This window comes from Phyllobates terribilis, unplaced genomic scaffold (assembly GCF_046119375.1).
Source record: "Phyllobates terribilis strain yellow unplaced genomic scaffold, ASM4611937v1 Scaffold_213__1_contigs__length_3403324, whole genome shotgun sequence".
Taxonomy (NCBI): Eukaryota; Metazoa; Chordata; class Amphibia; order Anura; family Dendrobatidae; genus Phyllobates; species Phyllobates terribilis.
The window spans coordinates 1,630,177-1,648,092 of record NW_027362973.1 but is presented as its reverse complement, the minus strand read 5'-3'; the positions used below and the strand labels follow the sequence as shown (position 1 = coordinate 1,648,092).

At 45.0% G+C, this 17,916-nt stretch overlaps 13 non-coding genes across 13 annotated transcripts; all 13 read left to right on the top strand.

Annotated features, from left to right (window-relative positions):
- Positions 1 to 1,016: 1,016 nt before the first annotated feature.
- LOC141213883 (U2 spliceosomal RNA) lies at positions 1,017 to 1,207 on the top strand. Its single transcript, XR_012283218.1, has one exon. It is a non-coding gene; the product is annotated as a U2 spliceosomal RNA (small nuclear RNA).
- A 1,115-nt stretch (positions 1,208 to 2,322) lies between these two features.
- LOC141213882 (U2 spliceosomal RNA) lies at positions 2,323 to 2,513 on the top strand. The gene has a single exon (XR_012283217.1). It is a non-coding gene; the product is annotated as a U2 spliceosomal RNA (small nuclear RNA).
- A 1,112-nt stretch (positions 2,514 to 3,625) lies between these two features.
- LOC141214043 (U2 spliceosomal RNA) lies at positions 3,626 to 3,816 on the top strand. Its single transcript, XR_012283374.1, has one exon. It is a non-coding gene; the product is annotated as a U2 spliceosomal RNA (small nuclear RNA).
- Positions 3,817 to 4,931: 1,115 nt separating this feature from the next.
- On the top strand, positions 4,932 to 5,122 carry LOC141213881 (U2 spliceosomal RNA). The gene has a single exon (XR_012283216.1). It is a non-coding gene; the product is annotated as a U2 spliceosomal RNA (small nuclear RNA).
- Positions 5,123 to 6,237: 1,115 nt separating this feature from the next.
- On the top strand, positions 6,238 to 6,428 carry LOC141213880 (U2 spliceosomal RNA). The gene has a single exon (XR_012283215.1). It is a non-coding gene; the product is annotated as a U2 spliceosomal RNA (small nuclear RNA).
- A 1,115-nt stretch (positions 6,429 to 7,543) lies between these two features.
- On the top strand, positions 7,544 to 7,734 carry LOC141213878 (U2 spliceosomal RNA). The gene has a single exon (XR_012283213.1). It is a non-coding gene; the product is annotated as a U2 spliceosomal RNA (small nuclear RNA).
- A 1,115-nt stretch (positions 7,735 to 8,849) lies between these two features.
- On the top strand, positions 8,850 to 9,040 carry LOC141213877 (U2 spliceosomal RNA). The gene has a single exon (XR_012283212.1). It is a non-coding gene; the product is annotated as a U2 spliceosomal RNA (small nuclear RNA).
- Positions 9,041 to 10,155: 1,115 nt separating this feature from the next.
- LOC141213876 (U2 spliceosomal RNA) lies at positions 10,156 to 10,346 on the top strand. The gene has a single exon (XR_012283211.1). It is a non-coding gene; the product is annotated as a U2 spliceosomal RNA (small nuclear RNA).
- A 1,115-nt stretch (positions 10,347 to 11,461) lies between these two features.
- LOC141213875 (U2 spliceosomal RNA) lies at positions 11,462 to 11,652 on the top strand. The gene has a single exon (XR_012283210.1). It is a non-coding gene; the product is annotated as a U2 spliceosomal RNA (small nuclear RNA).
- A 1,115-nt stretch (positions 11,653 to 12,767) lies between these two features.
- Positions 12,768 to 12,958, top strand: LOC141213874 (U2 spliceosomal RNA). The gene has a single exon (XR_012283209.1). It is a non-coding gene; the product is annotated as a U2 spliceosomal RNA (small nuclear RNA).
- Positions 12,959 to 14,073: 1,115 nt separating this feature from the next.
- On the top strand, positions 14,074 to 14,264 carry LOC141214045 (U2 spliceosomal RNA). Its single transcript, XR_012283376.1, has one exon. It is a non-coding gene; the product is annotated as a U2 spliceosomal RNA (small nuclear RNA).
- A 1,115-nt stretch (positions 14,265 to 15,379) lies between these two features.
- LOC141213872 (U2 spliceosomal RNA) lies at positions 15,380 to 15,570 on the top strand. The gene has a single exon (XR_012283207.1). It is a non-coding gene; the product is annotated as a U2 spliceosomal RNA (small nuclear RNA).
- Positions 15,571 to 16,685: 1,115 nt separating this feature from the next.
- Positions 16,686 to 16,876, top strand: LOC141213871 (U2 spliceosomal RNA). Its single transcript, XR_012283206.1, has one exon. It is a non-coding gene; the product is annotated as a U2 spliceosomal RNA (small nuclear RNA).
- The last annotated feature ends 1,040 nt before the right edge of the window (positions 16,877 to 17,916 follow it).

The window sequence follows — 17,916 nt, the reverse complement described above, 5'->3', positions numbered from 1 at the left end:
TTCTTCTCCTCATTGGATTTTTCATGTTCAAAGTTGCAGAAGCCAGATTACAAGCTCATTTTGGTTCAACTTCAGCAACTGTGCATTGCATTGCCATGTAATGTGATGCAATGCTATCTTTCTAGCTCTCCCTTTTTACTTCCTTTTGGATAAACAGACATATTAGGCAAGCATTTTGGAGCTTTCACCTAAATAACTACAGGTGGTGAGATAAGCTGCACAATATAATTGACCTTTCAGTATATTGTTGCACACACACCATCTATTTAGCAAATGCCCTTGTTATCAACAGCAGCCTTTTAAACTCACCTGAGCTAACAGGTATGTGCGCTGGTTACTCTGCTGCGCTTAAAATTTCTTTTTTGGTTTGCTACAATGCCTTTTCTGAAACGTTGTCTCCCTCTGCTGGAACACTGACTTCTTTCATTTAATGCCTGCAGACTATAAAAGAGAACCCAACCCAAAAAGTTTGGTTGATTAGTCTGTGGCATTCTGTTAAACTGTTGCTTATGGCGGTCTTTGTGAGCTTCTCAGCGACATTCAGCCAGCCAGGTATCCTGCCTGCAGTAGATGGAATGTGGCAATGGAACGCTGGCTGCGCGTGTCATAATAGGCTCTGAGCCTTTATATACCTGTGCACAGCAGCAGCCACCTTCAGTCTGCTGCTGGACAGCCAGCAGCAGCAGCAGCAGGAGAGGTATGTAATCAGGAGCCCTCCTGCTAAGGGTAGACAGCTGCTCGTTCCACCCCACCCCCCGCCTTAATTGGTTCTCCTCCCTTCCAACGGTGTTGAGGCGGGTGGGAACAGCAGGGGGTGAAGGTGCTGTGTTTAAAGAGGTGGAGTTATGCAGATCTAAAACGCGTGGATTGCAGCAGCAGCAAGCCGAAAAGTGCAGGCATGTAAGGGATCTAGAGGTTGACAACATGTCTTCTTAACGGGAGTCCAGGAGCTCATCTCCACAAATGGACTTTTCAGGATCCTTGGGTGACTCCGTAGTTTGAAACCAATTCTGGTTATCGCTTCTCGGCCTTTTGGCTAAGATCAAGTGTAGTATCTGTTCTTATCAGTTTAATATCTGATACGTCCCCTATCTGGGGACCATATATTAAATGGATTTTTAGAACAGGGAGATGGAAAAAGAGCTTGCTCTGTCCACTCCACGCATTGACCTGGTATTGCAGTATCTCCAGGACCGGTGCACCCCTTCTTTAATGCAGTTTCTAAAATCAGAAAGAATTGAATTCAATGTTTTTTGTTCATTTTGCTTGTTTGTCGGATTTTGGGATGGACTCTTTGGCTTTGCTTTTCTTCTCCTCATTGGATTTTTCATGTTCAAAGTTGCAGAAGCCAGATTACAAGCTCATTTTGGTTCAACTTCAGCAACTGTGCATTGCATTGCCATGTAATGTGATGCAATGCTATCTTTCTAGCTCTCCCTTTTTACTTCCTTTTGGATAAACAGACATATTAGGCAAGCATTTTGGAGCTTTCACCTAAATAACTACAGGTGGTGAGATAAGCTGCACAATATAATTGACCTTTCAGTATATTGTTGCACACACACCATCTATTTAGCAAATGCCCTTGTTATCAACAGCAGCCTTTTAAACTCACCTGAGCTAACAGGTATGTGCGCTGGTTACTCTGCTGCGCTTAAAATTTCTTTTTTGGTTTGCTACAATGCCTTTTCTGAAACGTTGTCTCCCTCTGCTGGAACACTGACTTCTTTCATTTAATGCCTGCAGACTATAAAAGAGAACCCAACCCAAAAAGTTTGGTTGATTAGTCTGTGGCATTCTGTTAAACTGTTGCTTATGGCGGTCTCTGTGAGCTTCTCAGCGACATTCAGCCAGCCAGGTATCCTGCCTGCAGTAGATGGAATGTGGCAATGGAACGCTGGCTGCGCGTGTCATAATAGGCTCTGAGCCTTTATATACCTGTGCACAGCAGCAGCCACCTTCAGTCTGCTGCTGGACAGCCAGCAGCAGCAGCAGCAGGAGAGGTATGTAATCAGGAGCCCTCCTGCTAAGGGTAGACAGCTGCTCGTTCCACCCCACCCCCCGCCTTAATTGGTTCTCCTCCCTTCCAACGGTGTTGAGGCGGGTGGGAACAGCAGGGGGTGAAGGTGCTGTGTTTAAAGAGGTGGAGTTATGCAGATCTAAAACGCGTGGATTGCAGCAGCAGCAAGCCGAAAAGTGCAGGCATGTAAGGGATCTAGAGGTTGACAACATGTCTTCTTAACGGGAGTCCAGGAGCTCATCTCCACAAATGGACTTTTCAGGATCCTTGGGTGGCTCCGTAGTTTGAAACCAATTCTGGTTATCGCTTCTCGGCCTTTTGGCTAAGATCAAGTGTAGTATCTGTTCTTATCAGTTTAATATCTGATACGTCCCCTATCTGGGGACCATATATTAAATGGATTTTTAGAACAGGGAGATGGAAAAAGAGCTTGCTCTGTCCACTCCACGCATTGACCTGGTATTGCAGTATCTCCAGGACCGGTGCACCCCTTCTTTAATGCAGTTTCTAAAATCAGAAAGAATTGAATTCAATGTTTTTTGTTCATTTTGCTTGTTTGTCGGATTTTGGGATGGACTCTTTGGCTTTGCTTTTCTTCTCCTCATTGGATTTTTCATGTTCAAAGTTGCAGAAGCCAGATTACAAGCTCATTTTGGTTCAACTTCAGCAACTGTGCATTGCATTGCCATGTAATGTGATGCAATGCTATCTTTCTACCTCTCCCTTTTTACTTCCTTTTGGATAAACAGACATATTAGGCAAGCATTTTGGAGCTTTCACCTAAATAACTACAGGTGGTGAGATAAGCTGCACAATATAATTGACCTTTCAGTATATTGTTGCACACACACCATCTATTTAGCAAATGCCCTTGTTATCAACAGCAGCCTTTTAAACTCACCTGAGCTAACAGGTATGTGCGCTGGTCACTCTGCTGCGCTTAAAATTTCTTTTTTGGTTTGCTACAATGCCTTTTCTGAAACGTTGTCTCCCTCTGCTGGAACACTGACTTCTTTCATTTAATGCCTGCAGACTATAAAAGAGAACCCAACCCAAAAAGTTTGGTTGATTAGTCTGTGGCATTCTGTTAAACTGTTGCTTATGGCGGTCTCTGTGAGCTTCTCAGCGACATTCAGCCAGCCAGGTATCCTGCCTGCAGTAGATGGAATGTGGCAATGGAACGCTGGCTGCGCGTGTCATAATAGGCTCTGAGCCTTTATATACCTGTGCACAGCAGCAGCCACCTTCAGTCTGCTGCTGGACAGCCAGCAGCAGCAGCAGGAGAGGTATGTAATCAGGAGCCCTCCTGCTAAGGGTAGACAGCTGCTCGTTCCACCCCACCCCCCGCCTTAATTGGTTCTCCTCCCTTCCAACGGTGTTGAGGCGGGTGGGAACAGCAGGGGGTGAAGGTGCTGTGTTTAAAGAGGTGGAGTTATGCAGATCTAAAACGCGTGGATTGCAGCAGCAGCAAGCCGAAAAGTGCAGGCATGTAAGGGATCTAGAGGTTGACAACATGTCTTCTTAATGGGAGTCCAGGAGCTCATCTCCACAAATGGACTTTTCAGGATCCTTGGGTGGCTCCGTAGTTTGAAACCAATTCTGGTTATCGCTTCTCGGCCTTTTGGCTAAGATCAAGTGTAGTATCTGTTCTTATCAGTTTAATATCTGATACGTCCCCTATCTGGGGACCATATATTAAATGGATTTTTAGAACAGGGAGATGGAAAAAGAGCTTGCTCTGTCCACTACACGCATTGACCTGGTATTGCAGTATCTCCAGGACCGGTGCACCCCTTCTTTAATGCAGTTTCTAAAATCAGAAAGAATTGAATTCAATGTTTTTTGTTCATTTTGCTTGTTTGTCGGATTTTGGGATGGACTCTTTGGCTTTGCTTTTCTTCTCCTCATTGGATTTTTCATGTTCAAAGTTGCAGAAGCCAGATTACAAGCTCATTTTGGTTCAACTTCAGCAACTGTGCATTGCATTGCCATGTAATGTGATGCAATGCTATCTTTCTAGCTCTCTCTTTTTACTTCCTTTTGGATAAACAGACATATTAGGCAAGCATTTTGGAGCTTTCACCTAAATAACTACAGGTGGTGAGATAAGCTGCACAATATAATTGACCTTTCAGTATATTGTTGCACACACACCATCTATTTAGCAAATGCCCTTGTTATCAACAGCAGCCTTTTAAACTCACCTGAGCTAACAGGTATGTGCGCTGGTTACTCTGCTGCGCTTAAAATTTCTTTTTTGGTTTGCTACAATGCCTTTTCTGAAACGTTGTCTCCCTCTGCTGGAACACTGACTTCTTTCATTTAATGCCTGCAGACTATAAAAGAGAACCCAACCCAAAAAGTTTGGTTGATTAGTCTGTGGCATTCTGTTAAACTGTTGCTTATGGCGGTCTCTGTGAGCTTCTCAGCGACATTCAGCCAGCCAGGTATCCTGCCTGCAGTAGATGGAATGTGGCAATGGAACGCTGGCTGCGCGTGTCATAATAGGCTCTGAGCCTTTATATACCTGTGCACAGCAGCAGCCACCTTCAGTCTGCTGCTGGACAGCCAGCAGCAGCAGCAGCAGGAGAGGTATGTAATCAGGAGCCCTCCTGCTAAGGGTAGACAGCTGCTCGTTCCACCCCACCCCCCGCCTTAATTGGTTCTCCTCCCTTCCAACGGTGTTGAGGCGGGTGGGAACAGCAGGGGGTGAAGGTGCTGTGTTTAAAGAGGTGGAGTTATGCAGATCTAAAACGCGTGGATTGCAGCAGCAGCAAGCCGAAAAGTGCAGGCATGTAAGGGATCTAGAGGTTGACAACATGTCTTCTTAACGGGAGTCCAGGAGCTCATCTCCACAAATGGACTTTTCAGGATCCTTGGGTGGCTCCGTAGTTTGAAACCAATTCTGGTTATCGCTTCTCGGCCTTTTGGCTAAGATCAAGTGTAGTATCTGTTCTTATCAGTTTAATATCTGATACGTCCCCTATCTGGGGACCATATATTAAATGGATTTTTAGAACAGGGAGATGGAAAAAGAGCTTGCTCTGTCCACTCCACGCATTGACCTGGTATTGCAGTATCTCCAGGACCGGTGCACCCCTTCTTTAATGCAGTTTCTAAAATCAGAAAGAATTGAATTCAATGTTTTTTGTTCATTTTGCTTGTTTGTCGGATTTTGGGATGGACTCTTTGGCTTTGCTTTTCTTCTCCTCATTGGATTTTTCATGTTCAAAGTTGCAGAAGCCAGATTACAAGCTCATTTTGGTTCAACTTCAGCAACTGTGCATTGCATTGCCATGTAATGTGATGCAATGCTATCTTTCTAGCTCTCTCTTTTTACTTCCTTTTGGATAAACAGACATATTAGGCAAGCATTTTGGAGCTTTCACCTAAATAACTACAGGTGGTGAGATAAGCTGCACAATATAATTGACCTTTCAGTATATTGTTGCACACACACCATCTATTTAGCAAATGCCCTTGTTATCAACAGCAGCCTTTTAAACTCACCTGAGCTAACAGGTATGTGCGCTGGTTACTCTGCTGCGCTTAAAATTTCTTTTTTGGTTTGCTACAATGCCTTTTCTGAAACGTTGTCTCCCTCTGCTGGAACACTGACTTCTTTCATTTAATGCCTGCAGACTATAAAAGAGAACCCAACCCAAAAAGTTTGGTTGATTAGTCTGTGGCATTCTGTTAAACTGTTGCTTATGGCGGTCTCTGTGAGCTTCTCAGCGACATTCAGCCAGCCAGGTATCCTGCCTGCAGTAGATGGAATGTGGCAATGGAACGCTGGCTGCGCGTGTCATAATAGGCTCTGAGCCTTTATATACCTGTGCACAGCAGCAGCCACCTTCAGTCTGCTGCTGGACAGCCAGCAGCAGCAGCAGCAGGAGAGGTATGTAATCAGGAGCCCTCCTGCTAAGGGTAGACAGCTGCTCGTTCCACCCCACCCCCCGCCTTAATTGGTTCTCCTCCCTTCCAACGGTGTTGAGGCGGGTGGGAACAGCAGGGGGTGAAGGTGCTGTGTTTAAAGAGGTGGAGTTATGCAGATCTAAAACGCGTGGATTGCAGCAGCAGCAAGCCGAAAAGTGCAGGCATGTAAGGGATCTAGAGGTTGACAACATGTCTTCTTAACGGGAGTCCAGGAGCTCATCTCCACAAATGGACTTTTCAGGATCCTTGGGTGGCTCCGTAGTTTGAAACCAATTCTGGTTATCGCTTCTCGGCCTTTTGGCTAAGATCAAGTGTAGTATCTGTTCTTATCAGTTTAATATCTGATACGTCCCCTATCTGGGGACCATATATTAAATGGATTTTTAGAACAGGGAGATGGAAAAAGAGCTTGCTCTGTCCACTCCACGCATTGACCTGGTATTGCAGTATCTCCAGGACCGGTGCACCCCTTCTTTAATGCAGTTTCTAAAATCAGAAAGAATTGAATTCAATGTTTTTTGTTCATTTTGCTTGTTTGTCGGATTTTGGGATGGACTCTTTGGCTTTGCTTTTCTTCTCCTCATTGGATTTTTCATGTTCAAAGTTGCAGAAGCCAGATTACAAGCTCATTTTGGTTCAACTTCAGCAACTGTGCATTGCATTGCCATGTAATGTGATGCAATGCTATCTTTCTAGCTCTCCCTTTTTACTTCCTTTTGGATAAACAGACATATTAGGCAAGCATTTTGGAGCTTTCACCTAAATAACTACAGGTGGTGAGATAAGCTGCACAATATAATTGACCTTTCAGTATATTGTTGCACACACACCATCTATTTAGCAAATGCCCTTGTTATCAACAGCAGCCTTTTAAACTCACCTGAGCTAACAGGTATGTGCGCTGGTTACTCTGCTGCGCTTAAAATTTCTTTTTTGGTTTGCTACAATGCCTTTTCTGAAACGTTGTCTCCCTCTGCTGGAACACTGACTTCTTTCATTTAATGCCTGCAGACTATAAAAGAGAACCCAACCCAAAAAGTTTGGTTGATTAGTCTGTGGCATTCTGTTAAACTGTTGCTTATGGCGGTCTCTGTGAGCTTCTCAGCGACATTCAGCCAGCCAGGTATCCTGCCTGCAGTAGATGGAATGTGGCAATGGAACGCTGGCTGCGCGTGTCATAATAGGCTCTGAGCCTTTATATACCTGTGCACAGCAGCAGCCACCTTCAGTCTGCTGCTGGACAGCCAGCAGCAGCAGCAGCAGGAGAGGTATGTAATCAGGAGCCCTCCTGCTAAGGGTAGACAGCTGCTCGTTCCACCCCACCCCCCGCCTTAATTGGTTCTCCTCCCTTCCAACGGTGTTGAGGCGGGTGGGAACAGCAGGGGGTGAAGGTGCTGTGTTTAAAGAGGTGGAGTTATGCAGATCTAAAACGCGTGGATTGCAGCAGCAGCAAGCCGAAAAGTGCAGGCATGTAAGGGATCTAGAGGTTGACAAGATGTTTTCTTAACGGGAGTCCAGGAGCTCATCTCCACAAATGGACTTTTCAGGATCCTTGGGTGGCTCCGTAGTTTGAAACCAATTCTGGTTATCGCTTCTCGGCCTTTTGGCTAAGATCAAGTGTAGTATCTGTTCTTATCAGTTTAATATCTGATACGTCCCCTATCTGGGGACCATATATTAAATGGATTTTTAGAACAGGGAGATGGAAAAAGAGCTTGCTCTGTCCACTCCACGCATTGACCTGGTATTGCAGTATCTCCAGGACCGGTGCACCCCTTCTTTAATGCAGTTTCTAAAATCAGAAAGAATTGAATTCAATGTTTTTTGTTCATTTTGCTTGTTTGTCGGATTTTGGGATGGACTCTTTGGCTTTGCTTTTCTTCTCCTCATTGGATTTTTCATGTTCAAAGTTGCAGAAGCCAGATTACAAGCTCATTTTGGTTCAACTTCAGCAACTGTGCATTGCATTGCCATGTAATGTGATGCAATGCTATCTTTCTAGCTCTCCCTTTTTACTTCCTTTTGGATAAACAGACATATTAGGCAAGCATTTTGGAGCTTTCACCTAAATAACTACAGGTGGTGAGATAAGCTGCACAATATAATTGACCTTTCAGTATATTGTTGCACACACACCATCTATTTAGCAAATGCCCTTGTTATCAACAGCAGCCTTTTAAACTCACCTGAGCTAACAGGTATGTGCGCTGGTTACTCTGCTGCGCTTAAAATTTCTTTTTTGGTTTGCTACAATGCCTTTTCTGAAACGTTGTCTCCCTCTGCTGGAACACTGACTTCTTTCATTTAATGCCTGCAGACTATAAAAGAGAACCCAACCCAAAAAGTTTGGTTGATTAGTCTGTGGCATTCTGTTAAACTGTTGCTTATGGCGGTCTCTGTGAGCTTCTCAGCGACATTCAGCCAGCCAGGTATCCTGCCTGCAGTAGATGGAATGTGGCAATGGAACGCTGGCTGCGCGTGTCATAATAGGCTCTGAGCCTTTATATACCTGTGCACAGCAGCAGCCACCTTCAGTCTGCTGCTGGACAGCCAGCAGCAGCAGCAGCAGGAGAGGTATGTAATCAGGAGCCCTCCTGCTAAGGGTAGACAGCTGCTCGTTCCACCCCACCCCCCGCCTTAATTGGTTCTCCTCCCTTCCAACGGTGTTGAGGCGGGTGGGAACAGCAGGGGGTGAAGGTGCTGTGTTTAAAGAGGTGGAGTTATGCAGATCTAAAACGCGTGGATTGCAGCAGCAGCAAGCCGAAAAGTGCAGGCATGTAAGGGATCTAGAGGTTGACAACATGTCTTCTTAACGGGAGTCCAGGAGCTCATCTCCACAAATGGACTTTTCAGGATCCTTGGGTGGCTCCGTAGTTTGAAACCAATTCTGGTTATCGCTTCTCGGCCTTTTGGCTAAGATCAAGTGTAGTATCTGTTCTTATCAGTTTAATATCTGATACGTCCCCTATCTGGGGACCATATATTAAATGGATTTTTAGAACAGGGAGATGGAAAAAGAGCTTGCTCTGTCCACTCCACGCATTGACCTGGTATTGCAGTATCTCCAGGACCGGTGCACCCCTTCTTTAATGCAGTTTCTAAAATCAGAAAGAATTGAATTCAATGTTTTTTGTTCATTTTGCTTGTTTGTCGGATTTTGGGATGGACTCTTTGGCTTTGCTTTTCTTCTCCTCATTGGATTTTTCATGTTCAAAGTTGCAGAAGCCAGATTACAAGCTCATTTTGGTTCAACTTCAGCAACTGTGCATTGCATTGCCATGTAATGTGATGCAATGCTATCTTTCTAGCTCTCCCTTTTTACTTCCTTTTGGATAAACAGACATATTAGGCAAGCATTTTGGAGCTTTCACCTAAATAACTACAGGTGGTGAGATAAGCTGCACAATATAATTGACCTTTCAGTATATTGTTGCACACACACCATCTATTTAGCAAATGCCCTTGTTATCAACAGCAGCCTTTTAAACTCACCTGAGCTAACAGGTATGTGCGCTGGTTACTCTGCTGCGCTTAAAATTTCTTTTTTGGTTTGCTACAATGCCTTTTCTGAAACGTTGTCTCCCTCTGCTGGAACACTGACTTCTTTCATTTAATGCCTGCAGACTATAAAAGAGAACCCAACCCAAAAAGTTTGGTTGATTAGTCTGTGGCATTCTGTTAAACTGTTGCTTATGGCGGTCTCTGTGAGCTTCTCAGCGACATTCAGCCAGCCAGGTATCCTGCCTGCAGTAGATGGAATGTGGCAATGGAACGCTGGCTGCGCGTGTCATAATAGGCTCTGAGCCTTTATATACCTGTGCACAGCAGCAGCCACCTTCAGTCTGCTGCTGGACAGCCAGCAGCAGCAGCAGCAGGAGAGGTATGTAATCAGGAGCCCTCCTGCTAAGGGTAGACAGCTGCTCGTTCCACCCCACCCCCCGCCTTAATTGGTTCTCCTCCCTTCCAACGGTGTTGAGGCGGGTGGGAACAGCAGGGGGTGAAGGTGCTGTGTTTAAAGAGGTGGAGTTATGCAGATCTAAAACGCGTGGATTGCAGCAGCAGCAAGCCGAAAAGTGCAGGCATGTAAGGGATCTAGAGGTTGACAAGATGTCTTCTTAACGGGAGTCCAGGAGCTCATCTCCACAAATGGACTTTTCAGGATCCTTGGGTGGCTCCGTAGTTTGAAACCAATTCTGGTTATCGCTTCTCGGCCTTTTGGCTAAGATCAAGTGTAGTATCTGTTCTTATCAGTTTAATATCTGATACGTCCCCTATCTGGGGACCATATATTAAATGGATTTTTAGAACAGGGAGATGGAAAAAGAGCTTGCTCTGTCCACTCCACGCATTGACCTGGTATTGCAGTATCTCCAGGACCGGTGCACCCCTTCTTTAATGCAGTTTCTAAAATCAGAAAGAATTGAATTCAATGTTTTTTGTTCATTTTGCTTGTTTGTCGGATTTTGGGATGGACTCTTTGGCTTTGCTTTTCTTCTCCTCATTGGATTTTTCATGTTCAAAGTTGCAGAAGCCAGATTACAAGCTCATTTTGGTTCAACTTCAGCAACTGTGCATTGCATTGCCATGTAATGTGATGCAATGCTATCTTTCTAGCTCTCCCTTTTTACTTCCTTTTGGATAAACAGACATATTAGGCAAGCATTTTGGAGCTTTCACCTAAATAACTACAGGTGGTGAGATAAGCTGCACAATATAATTGACCTTTCAGTATATTGTTGCACACACACCATCTATTTAGCAAATGCCCTTGTTATCAACAGCAGCCTTTTAAACTCACCTGAGCTAACAGGTATGTGCGCTGGTTACTCTGCTGCGCTTAAAATTTCTTTTTTGGTTTGCTACAATGCCTTTTCTGAAACGTTGTCTCCCTCTGCTGGAACACTGACTTCTTTCATTTAATGCCTGCAGACTATAAAAGAGAACCCAACCCAAAAAGTTTGGTTGATTAGTCTGTGGCATTCTGTTAAACTGTTGCTTATGGCGGTCTCTGTGAGCTTCTCAGCGACATTCAGCCAGCCAGGTATCCTGTCTGCAGTAGATGGAATGTGGCAATGGAACGCTGGCTGCGCGTGTCATAATAGGCTCTGAGCCTTTATATACCTGTGCACAGCAGCAGCCACCTTCAGTCTGCTGCTGGACAGCCAGCAGCAGCAGCAGCAGGAGAGGTATGTAATCAGGAGCCCTCCTGCTAAGGGTAGACAGCTGCTCGTTCCACCCCACCCCCCGCCTTAATTGGTTCTCCTCCCTTCCAACGGTGTTGAGGCGGGTGGGAACAGCAGGGGGTGAAGGTGCTGTGTTTAAAGAGGTGGAGTTATGCAGATCTAAAACGCGTGGATTGCAGCAGCAGCAAGCCGAAAAGTGCAGGCATGTAAGGGATCTAGAGGTTGACAACATGTCTTCTTAACGGGAGTCCAGGAGCTCATCTCCACAAATGGACTTTTCAGGATCCTTGGGTGGCTCCGTAGTTTGAAACCAATTCTGGTTATCGCTTCTCGGCCTTTTGGCTAAGATCAAGTGTAGTATCTGTTCTTATCAGTTTAATATCTGATACGTCCCCTATCTGGGGACCATATATTAAATGGATTTTTAGAACAGGGAGATGGAAAAAGAGCTTGCTCTGTCCACTCCACGCATTGACCTGGTATTGCAGTATCTCCAGGACCGGTGCACCCCTTCTTTAATGCAGTTTCTAAAATCAGAAAGAATTGAATTCAATGTTTTTTGTTCATTTTGCTTGTTTGTCGGATTTTGGGATAGACTCTTTGGCTTTGCTTTTCTTCTCCTCATTGGATTTTTCATGTTCAAAGTTGCAGAAGCCAGATTACAAGCTCATTTTGGTTCAACTTCAGCAACTGTGCATTGCATTGCCATGTAATGTGATGCAATGCTATCTTTCTAGCTCTCCCTTTTTACTTCCTTTTGGATAAACAGACATATTAGGCAAGCATTTTGGAGCTTTCACCTAAATAACTACAGGTGGTGAGATAAGCTGCACAATATAATTGACCTTTCAGTATATTGTTGCACACACACCATCTATTTAGCAAATGCCCTTGTTATCAACAGCAGCCTTTTAAACTCACCTGAGCTAACAGGTATGTGCGCTGGTTACTCTGCTGCGCTTAAAATTTCTTTTTTGGTTTGCTACAATGCCTTTTCTGAAACGTTGTCTCCCTCTGCTGGAACACTGACTTCTTTCATTTAATGCCTGCAGACTATAAAAGAGAACCCAACCCAAAAAGTTTGGTTGATTAGTCTGTGGCATTCTGTTAAACTGTTGCTTATGGCGGTCTCTGTGAGCTTCTCAGCGACATTCAGCCAGCCAGGTATCCTGCCTGCAGTAGATGGAATGTGGCAATGGAACGCTGGCTGCGCGTGTCATAATAGGCTCTGAGCCTTTATATAGCTGTGCACAGCAGCAGCCACCTTCAGTCTGCTGCTGGACAGCCAGCAGCAGCAGCAGCAGGAGAGGTATGTAATCAGGAGCCCTCCAGCTAAGGGTAGACAGCTGCTCGTTCCACCCCACCCCCCGCCTTAATTGCTTCTCCTGCCTTCCAACGGTGTTGAGGCGGGTGGGAACAGCAGGGGGTGAAGGTGCTGTGTTTAAAGAGGTGGAGTTATGCAGATCTAAAACGCGTGGATTGCAGCAGCAGCAAGCCGAAAAGTGCAGGCATGTAAGGGATCTAGAGGTTGACAACATGTCTTCTTAACGGGAGTCCAGGAGCTCATCTCCACAAATGGACTTTTCAGGATCCTTGGGTGGCTCCGTAGTTTGAAACCAATTCTGGTTATCGCTTCTCGGCCTTTTGGCTAAGATCAAGTGTAGTATCTGTTCTTATCAGTTTAATATCTGATACGTCCCCTATCTGGGGACCATATATTAAATGGATTTTTAGAACAGGGAGATGGAAAAAGAGCTTGCTCTGTCCACTCCACGCATTGACCTGGTATTGCAGTATCTCCAGGACCGGTGCACCCCTTCTTTAATGCAGTTTCTAAAATCAGAAAGAATTGAATTCAATGTTTTTTGTTCATTTTGCTTGTTTGTCGGATTTTGGGATGGACTCTTTGGCTTTGCTTTTCTTCTCCTCATTGGATTTTTCATGTTCAAAGTTGCAGAAGCCAGATTACAAGCTCATTTTGGTTCAACTTCAGCAACTGTGCATTGCATTGCCATGTAATGTGATGCAATGCTATCTTTCTAGCTCTCCCTTTTTACTTCCTTTTGGATAAACAGACATATTAGGCAAGCATTTTGGAGCTTTCACCTAAATAACTACAGGTGGTGAGATAAGCTGCACAATATAATTGACCTTTCAGTATATTGTTGCACACACACCATCTATTTAGCAAATGCCCTTGTTATCAACAGCAGCCTTTTAAACTCACCTGAGCTAACAGGTATGTGCGCTGGTTACTCTGCTGCGCTTAAAATTTCTTTTTTGGTTTGCTACAATGCCTTTTCTGAAACGTTGTCTCCTTCTGCTGGAACACTGACTTCTTTCATTTAATGCCTGCAGACTATAAAAGAGAACCCAACCCAAAAAGTTTGGTTGATTAGTCTGTGGCATTCTGTTAAACTGTTGCTTATGGCGGTCTCTGTGAGCTTCTCAGCGACATTCAGCCAGCCAGGTATCCTGCCTGCAGTAGATGGAATGTGGCAATGGAACGCTGGCTGCGCGTGTCATAATAGGCTCTGAGCCTTTATATACCTGTGCACAGCAGCAGCCACCTTCAGTCTGCTGCTGGACAGCCAGCAGCAGCAGCAGCAGGAGAGGTATGTAATCAGGAGCCCTCCTGCTAAGGGTAGACAGCTGCTCGTTCCACCCCACCCCCCGCCTTAATTGGTTCTCCTCCCTTCCAACGGTGTTGAGGCGGGTGGGAACAGCAGGGGGTGAAGGTGCTGTGTTTAAAGAGGTGGAGTTATGCAGATCTAAAACGCGTGGATTGCAGCAGCAGCAAGCCGAAAAGTGCAGGCATGTAAGGGATCTAGAGGTTGACAACATGTCTTCTTAACGGGAGTCCAGGAGCTCATCTCCACAAATGGACTTTTCAGGATCCTTGGGTGGCTCCGTAGTTTGAAACCAATTCTGGTTATCGCTTCTCGGCCTTTTGGCTAAGATCAAGTGTAGTATCTGTTCTTATCAGTTTAATATCTGATACGTCCCCTATCTGGGGACCATATATTAAATGGATTTTTAGAACAGGGAGATGGAAAAAGAGCTTGCTCTGTCCACTCCACGCAGTGACCTGGTATTGCAGTATCTCCAGGACCGGTGCACCCCTTCTTTAATGCAGTTTCTAAAATCAGAAAGAATTGAATTCAATGTTTTTTGTTCATTTTGCTTGTTTGTCGGATTTTGGGATGGACTCTTTGGCTTTGCTTTTCTTCTCCTCATTGGATTTTTCATGTTCAAAGTTGCAGAAGCCAGATTACAAGCTCATTTTGGTTCAACTTCAGCAACTGTGCATTGCATTGCCATGTAATGTGATGCAATGCTATCTTTCTAGCTCTCCCTTTTTACTTCCTTTTGGATAAACAGACATATTAGGCAAGCATTTTGGAGCTTTCACCTAAATAACTACAGGTGGTGAGATAAGCTGCACAATATAATTGACCTTTCAGTATATTGTTGCACACACACCATCTATTTAGCAAATGCCCTTGTTATCAACAGCAGCCTTTTAAACTCACCTGAGCTAACAGGTATGTGCGCTGGTTACTCTGCTGCGCTTAAAATTTCTTTTTTGGTTTGCTACAATGCCTTTTCTGAAACGTTGTCTCCCTCTGCTGGAACACTGACTTCTTTCATTTAATGCCTGCAGACTATAAAAGAGAACCCAACCCAAAAAGTTTGGTTGATTAGTCTGTGGCATTCTGTTAAACTGTTGCTTATGGCGGTCTCTGTGAGCTTCTCAGCGACATTCAGCCAGCCAGGTATCCTGCCTGCAGTAGATGGAATGTGGCAATGGAACGCTGGCTGCGCGTGTCATAATAGGCTCTGAGCCTTTATATACCTGTGCACAGCAGCAGCCACCTTCAGTCTGCTGCTGGACAGCCAGCAGCAGCAGCAGCAGGAGAGGTATGTAATCAGGAGCCCTCCTGCTAAGGGTAGACAGCTGCTCGTTCCACCCCACCCCCCGCCTTAATTGGTTCTCCTCCCTTCCAACGGTGTTGAGGCGGGTGGGAACAGCAGGGGGTGAAGGTGCTGTGTTTAAAGAGGTGGAGTTATGCAGATCTAAAACGCGTGGATTGCAGCAGCAGCAAGCCGAAAAGTGCAGGCATGTAAGGGATCTAGAGGTTGACAACATGTCTTCTTAACGGGAGTCCAGGAGCTCATCTCCACAAATGGACTTTTCAGGATCCTTGGGTGGCTCCGTAGTTTGAAACCAATTCTGGTTATCGCTTCTCGGCCTTTTGGCTAAGATCAAGTGTAGTATCTGTTCTTATCAGTTTAATATCTGATACGTCCCCTATCTGGGGACCATATATTAAATGGATTTTTAGAACAGGGAGATGGAAAAAGAGCTTGCTCTGTCCACTCCACGCATTGACCTGGTATTGCAGTATCTCCAGGACCGGTGCACCCCTTCTTTAATGCAGTTTCTAAAATCAGAAAGAATTGAATTCAATGTTTTTTGTTCATTTTGCTTGTTTGTCGGATTTTGGGATGGACTCTTTGGCTTTGCTTTTCTTCTCCTCATTGGATTTTTCATGTTCAAAGTTGCAGAAGCCAGATTACAAGCTCATTTTGGTTCAACTTCAGCAACTGTGCATTGCATTGCCATGTAATGTGATGCAATGCTATCTTTCTAGCTCTCCCTTTTTACTTCCTTTTGGATAAACAGACATATTAGGCAAGCATTTTGGAGCTTTCACCTAAATAACTACAGGTGGTGAGATAAGCTGCACAATATAATTGACCTTTCAGTATATTGTTGCACACACACCATCTATTTAGCAAATGCCCTTGTTATCAACAGCAGCCTTTTAAACTCACCTGAGCTAACAGGTATGTGCGCTGGTTACTCTGCTGCGCTTAAAATTTCTTTTTTGGTTTGCTACAATGCCTTTTCTGAAACGTTGTCTCCCTCTGCTGGAACACTGACTTCTTTCATTTAATGCCTGCAGACTATAAAAGAGAACCCAACCCAAAAAGTTTGGTTGATTAGTCTGTGGCATTCTGTTAAACTGTTGCTTATGGCGGTCTCTGTGAGCTTCTCAGCGACATTCAGCCAGCCAGGTATCCTGCCTGCAGTAGATGGAATGTGGCAATGGAACGCTGGCTGCGCGTGTCATAATAGGCTCTGAGCCTTTATATACCTGTGCACAGCAGCAGCCACCTTCAGTCTGCTGCTGGACAGCCAGCAGCAGCAGCAGCAGGAGAGGTATGTAATCAGGAGCCCTCCTGCTAAGGGTAGACAGCTGCTCGTTCCACCCCACCCCCCGCCTTAATTGGTTCTCCTCCCTTCCAACGGTGTTGAGGCGGGTGGGAACAGCAGGGGGTGAAGGTGCTGTGTTTAAAGAGGTGGAGTTATGCAGATCTAAAACGCGTGGATTGCAGCAGCAGCAAGCCGAAAAGTGCAGGCATGTAAGGGATCTAGAGGTTGACAACATGTCTTCTTAACGGGAGTCCAGGAGCTCATCTCCACAAATGGACTTTTCAGGATCCTTGGGTGGCTCCGTAGTTTGAAACCAATTCTGGTTATCGCTTCTCGGCCTTTTGGCTAAGATCAAGTGTAGTATCTGTTCTTATCAGTTTAATATCTGATACGTCCCCTATCTGGGGACCATATATTAAATGGATTTTTAGAACAGGGAGATGGAAAAAGAGCTTGCTCTGTCCACTCCACGCATTGACCTGGTATTGCAGTATCTCCAGGACCGGTGCACCCCTTCTTTAATGCAGTTTCTAAAATCAGAAAGAATTGAATTCAATGTTTTTTGTTCATTTTGCTTGTTTGTCGGATTTTGGGATGGACTCTTTGGCTTTGCTTTTCTTCTCCTCATTGGATTTTTCATGTTCAAAGTTGCAGAAGCCAGATTACAAGCTCATTTTGGTTCAACTTCAGCAACTGTGCATTGCATTGCCATGTAATGTGATGCAATGCTATCTTTCTAGCTCTCCCTTTTTACTTCCTTTTGGATAAACAGACATATTAGGCAAGCATTTTGGAGCTTTCACCTAAATAACTACAGGTGGTGAGATAAGCTGCACAATATAATTGACCTTTCAGTATATTGTTGCACACACACCATCTATTTAGCAAATGCCCTTGTTATCAACAGCAGCCTTTTAAACTCACCTGAGCTAACAGGTATGTGCGCTGGTTACTCTGCTGCGCTTAAAATTTCTTTTTTGGTTTGCTACAATGCCTTTTCTGAAACGTTGTCTCCCTCTGCTGGAACACTGACTTCTTTCATTTAATGCCTGCAGACTATAAAAGAGAACCCAACCCAAAAAGTTTGGTTGATTAGTCTGTGGCATTCTGTTAAACTGTTGCTTATGGCGGTCTCTGTGAGCTTCTCAGCGACATTCAGCCAGCCAGGTATCCTGCCTGCAGTAGATGGAATGTGGCAATGGAACGCTGGCTGCGCGTGTCATAATAGGCTCTGAGCCTTTATATACCTGTGCACAGCAGCAGCCACCTTCAGTCTGCTGCTGGACAGCCAGCAGCAGCAGCAGCAGGAGAGGTATGTAATCAGGAGCCCTCCTGCTAAGGGTAGACAGCTGCTCGTTCCACCCCATCCCCCGCCTTAATTGGTTCTCCTCCCTTCCAACGGTGTTGAGGCGGGTGGGAACAGCAGGGGGGGAAGGTGCTGTGTTTAAAGAGGTGGAGTTATGCAGATCTAAAACGCGTGGATTGCAGCAGCAGCAAGCCGAAAAGTGCAGGCATGTAAGGGATCTAGAGGTTGACAACATGTCTTCTTAACGGGA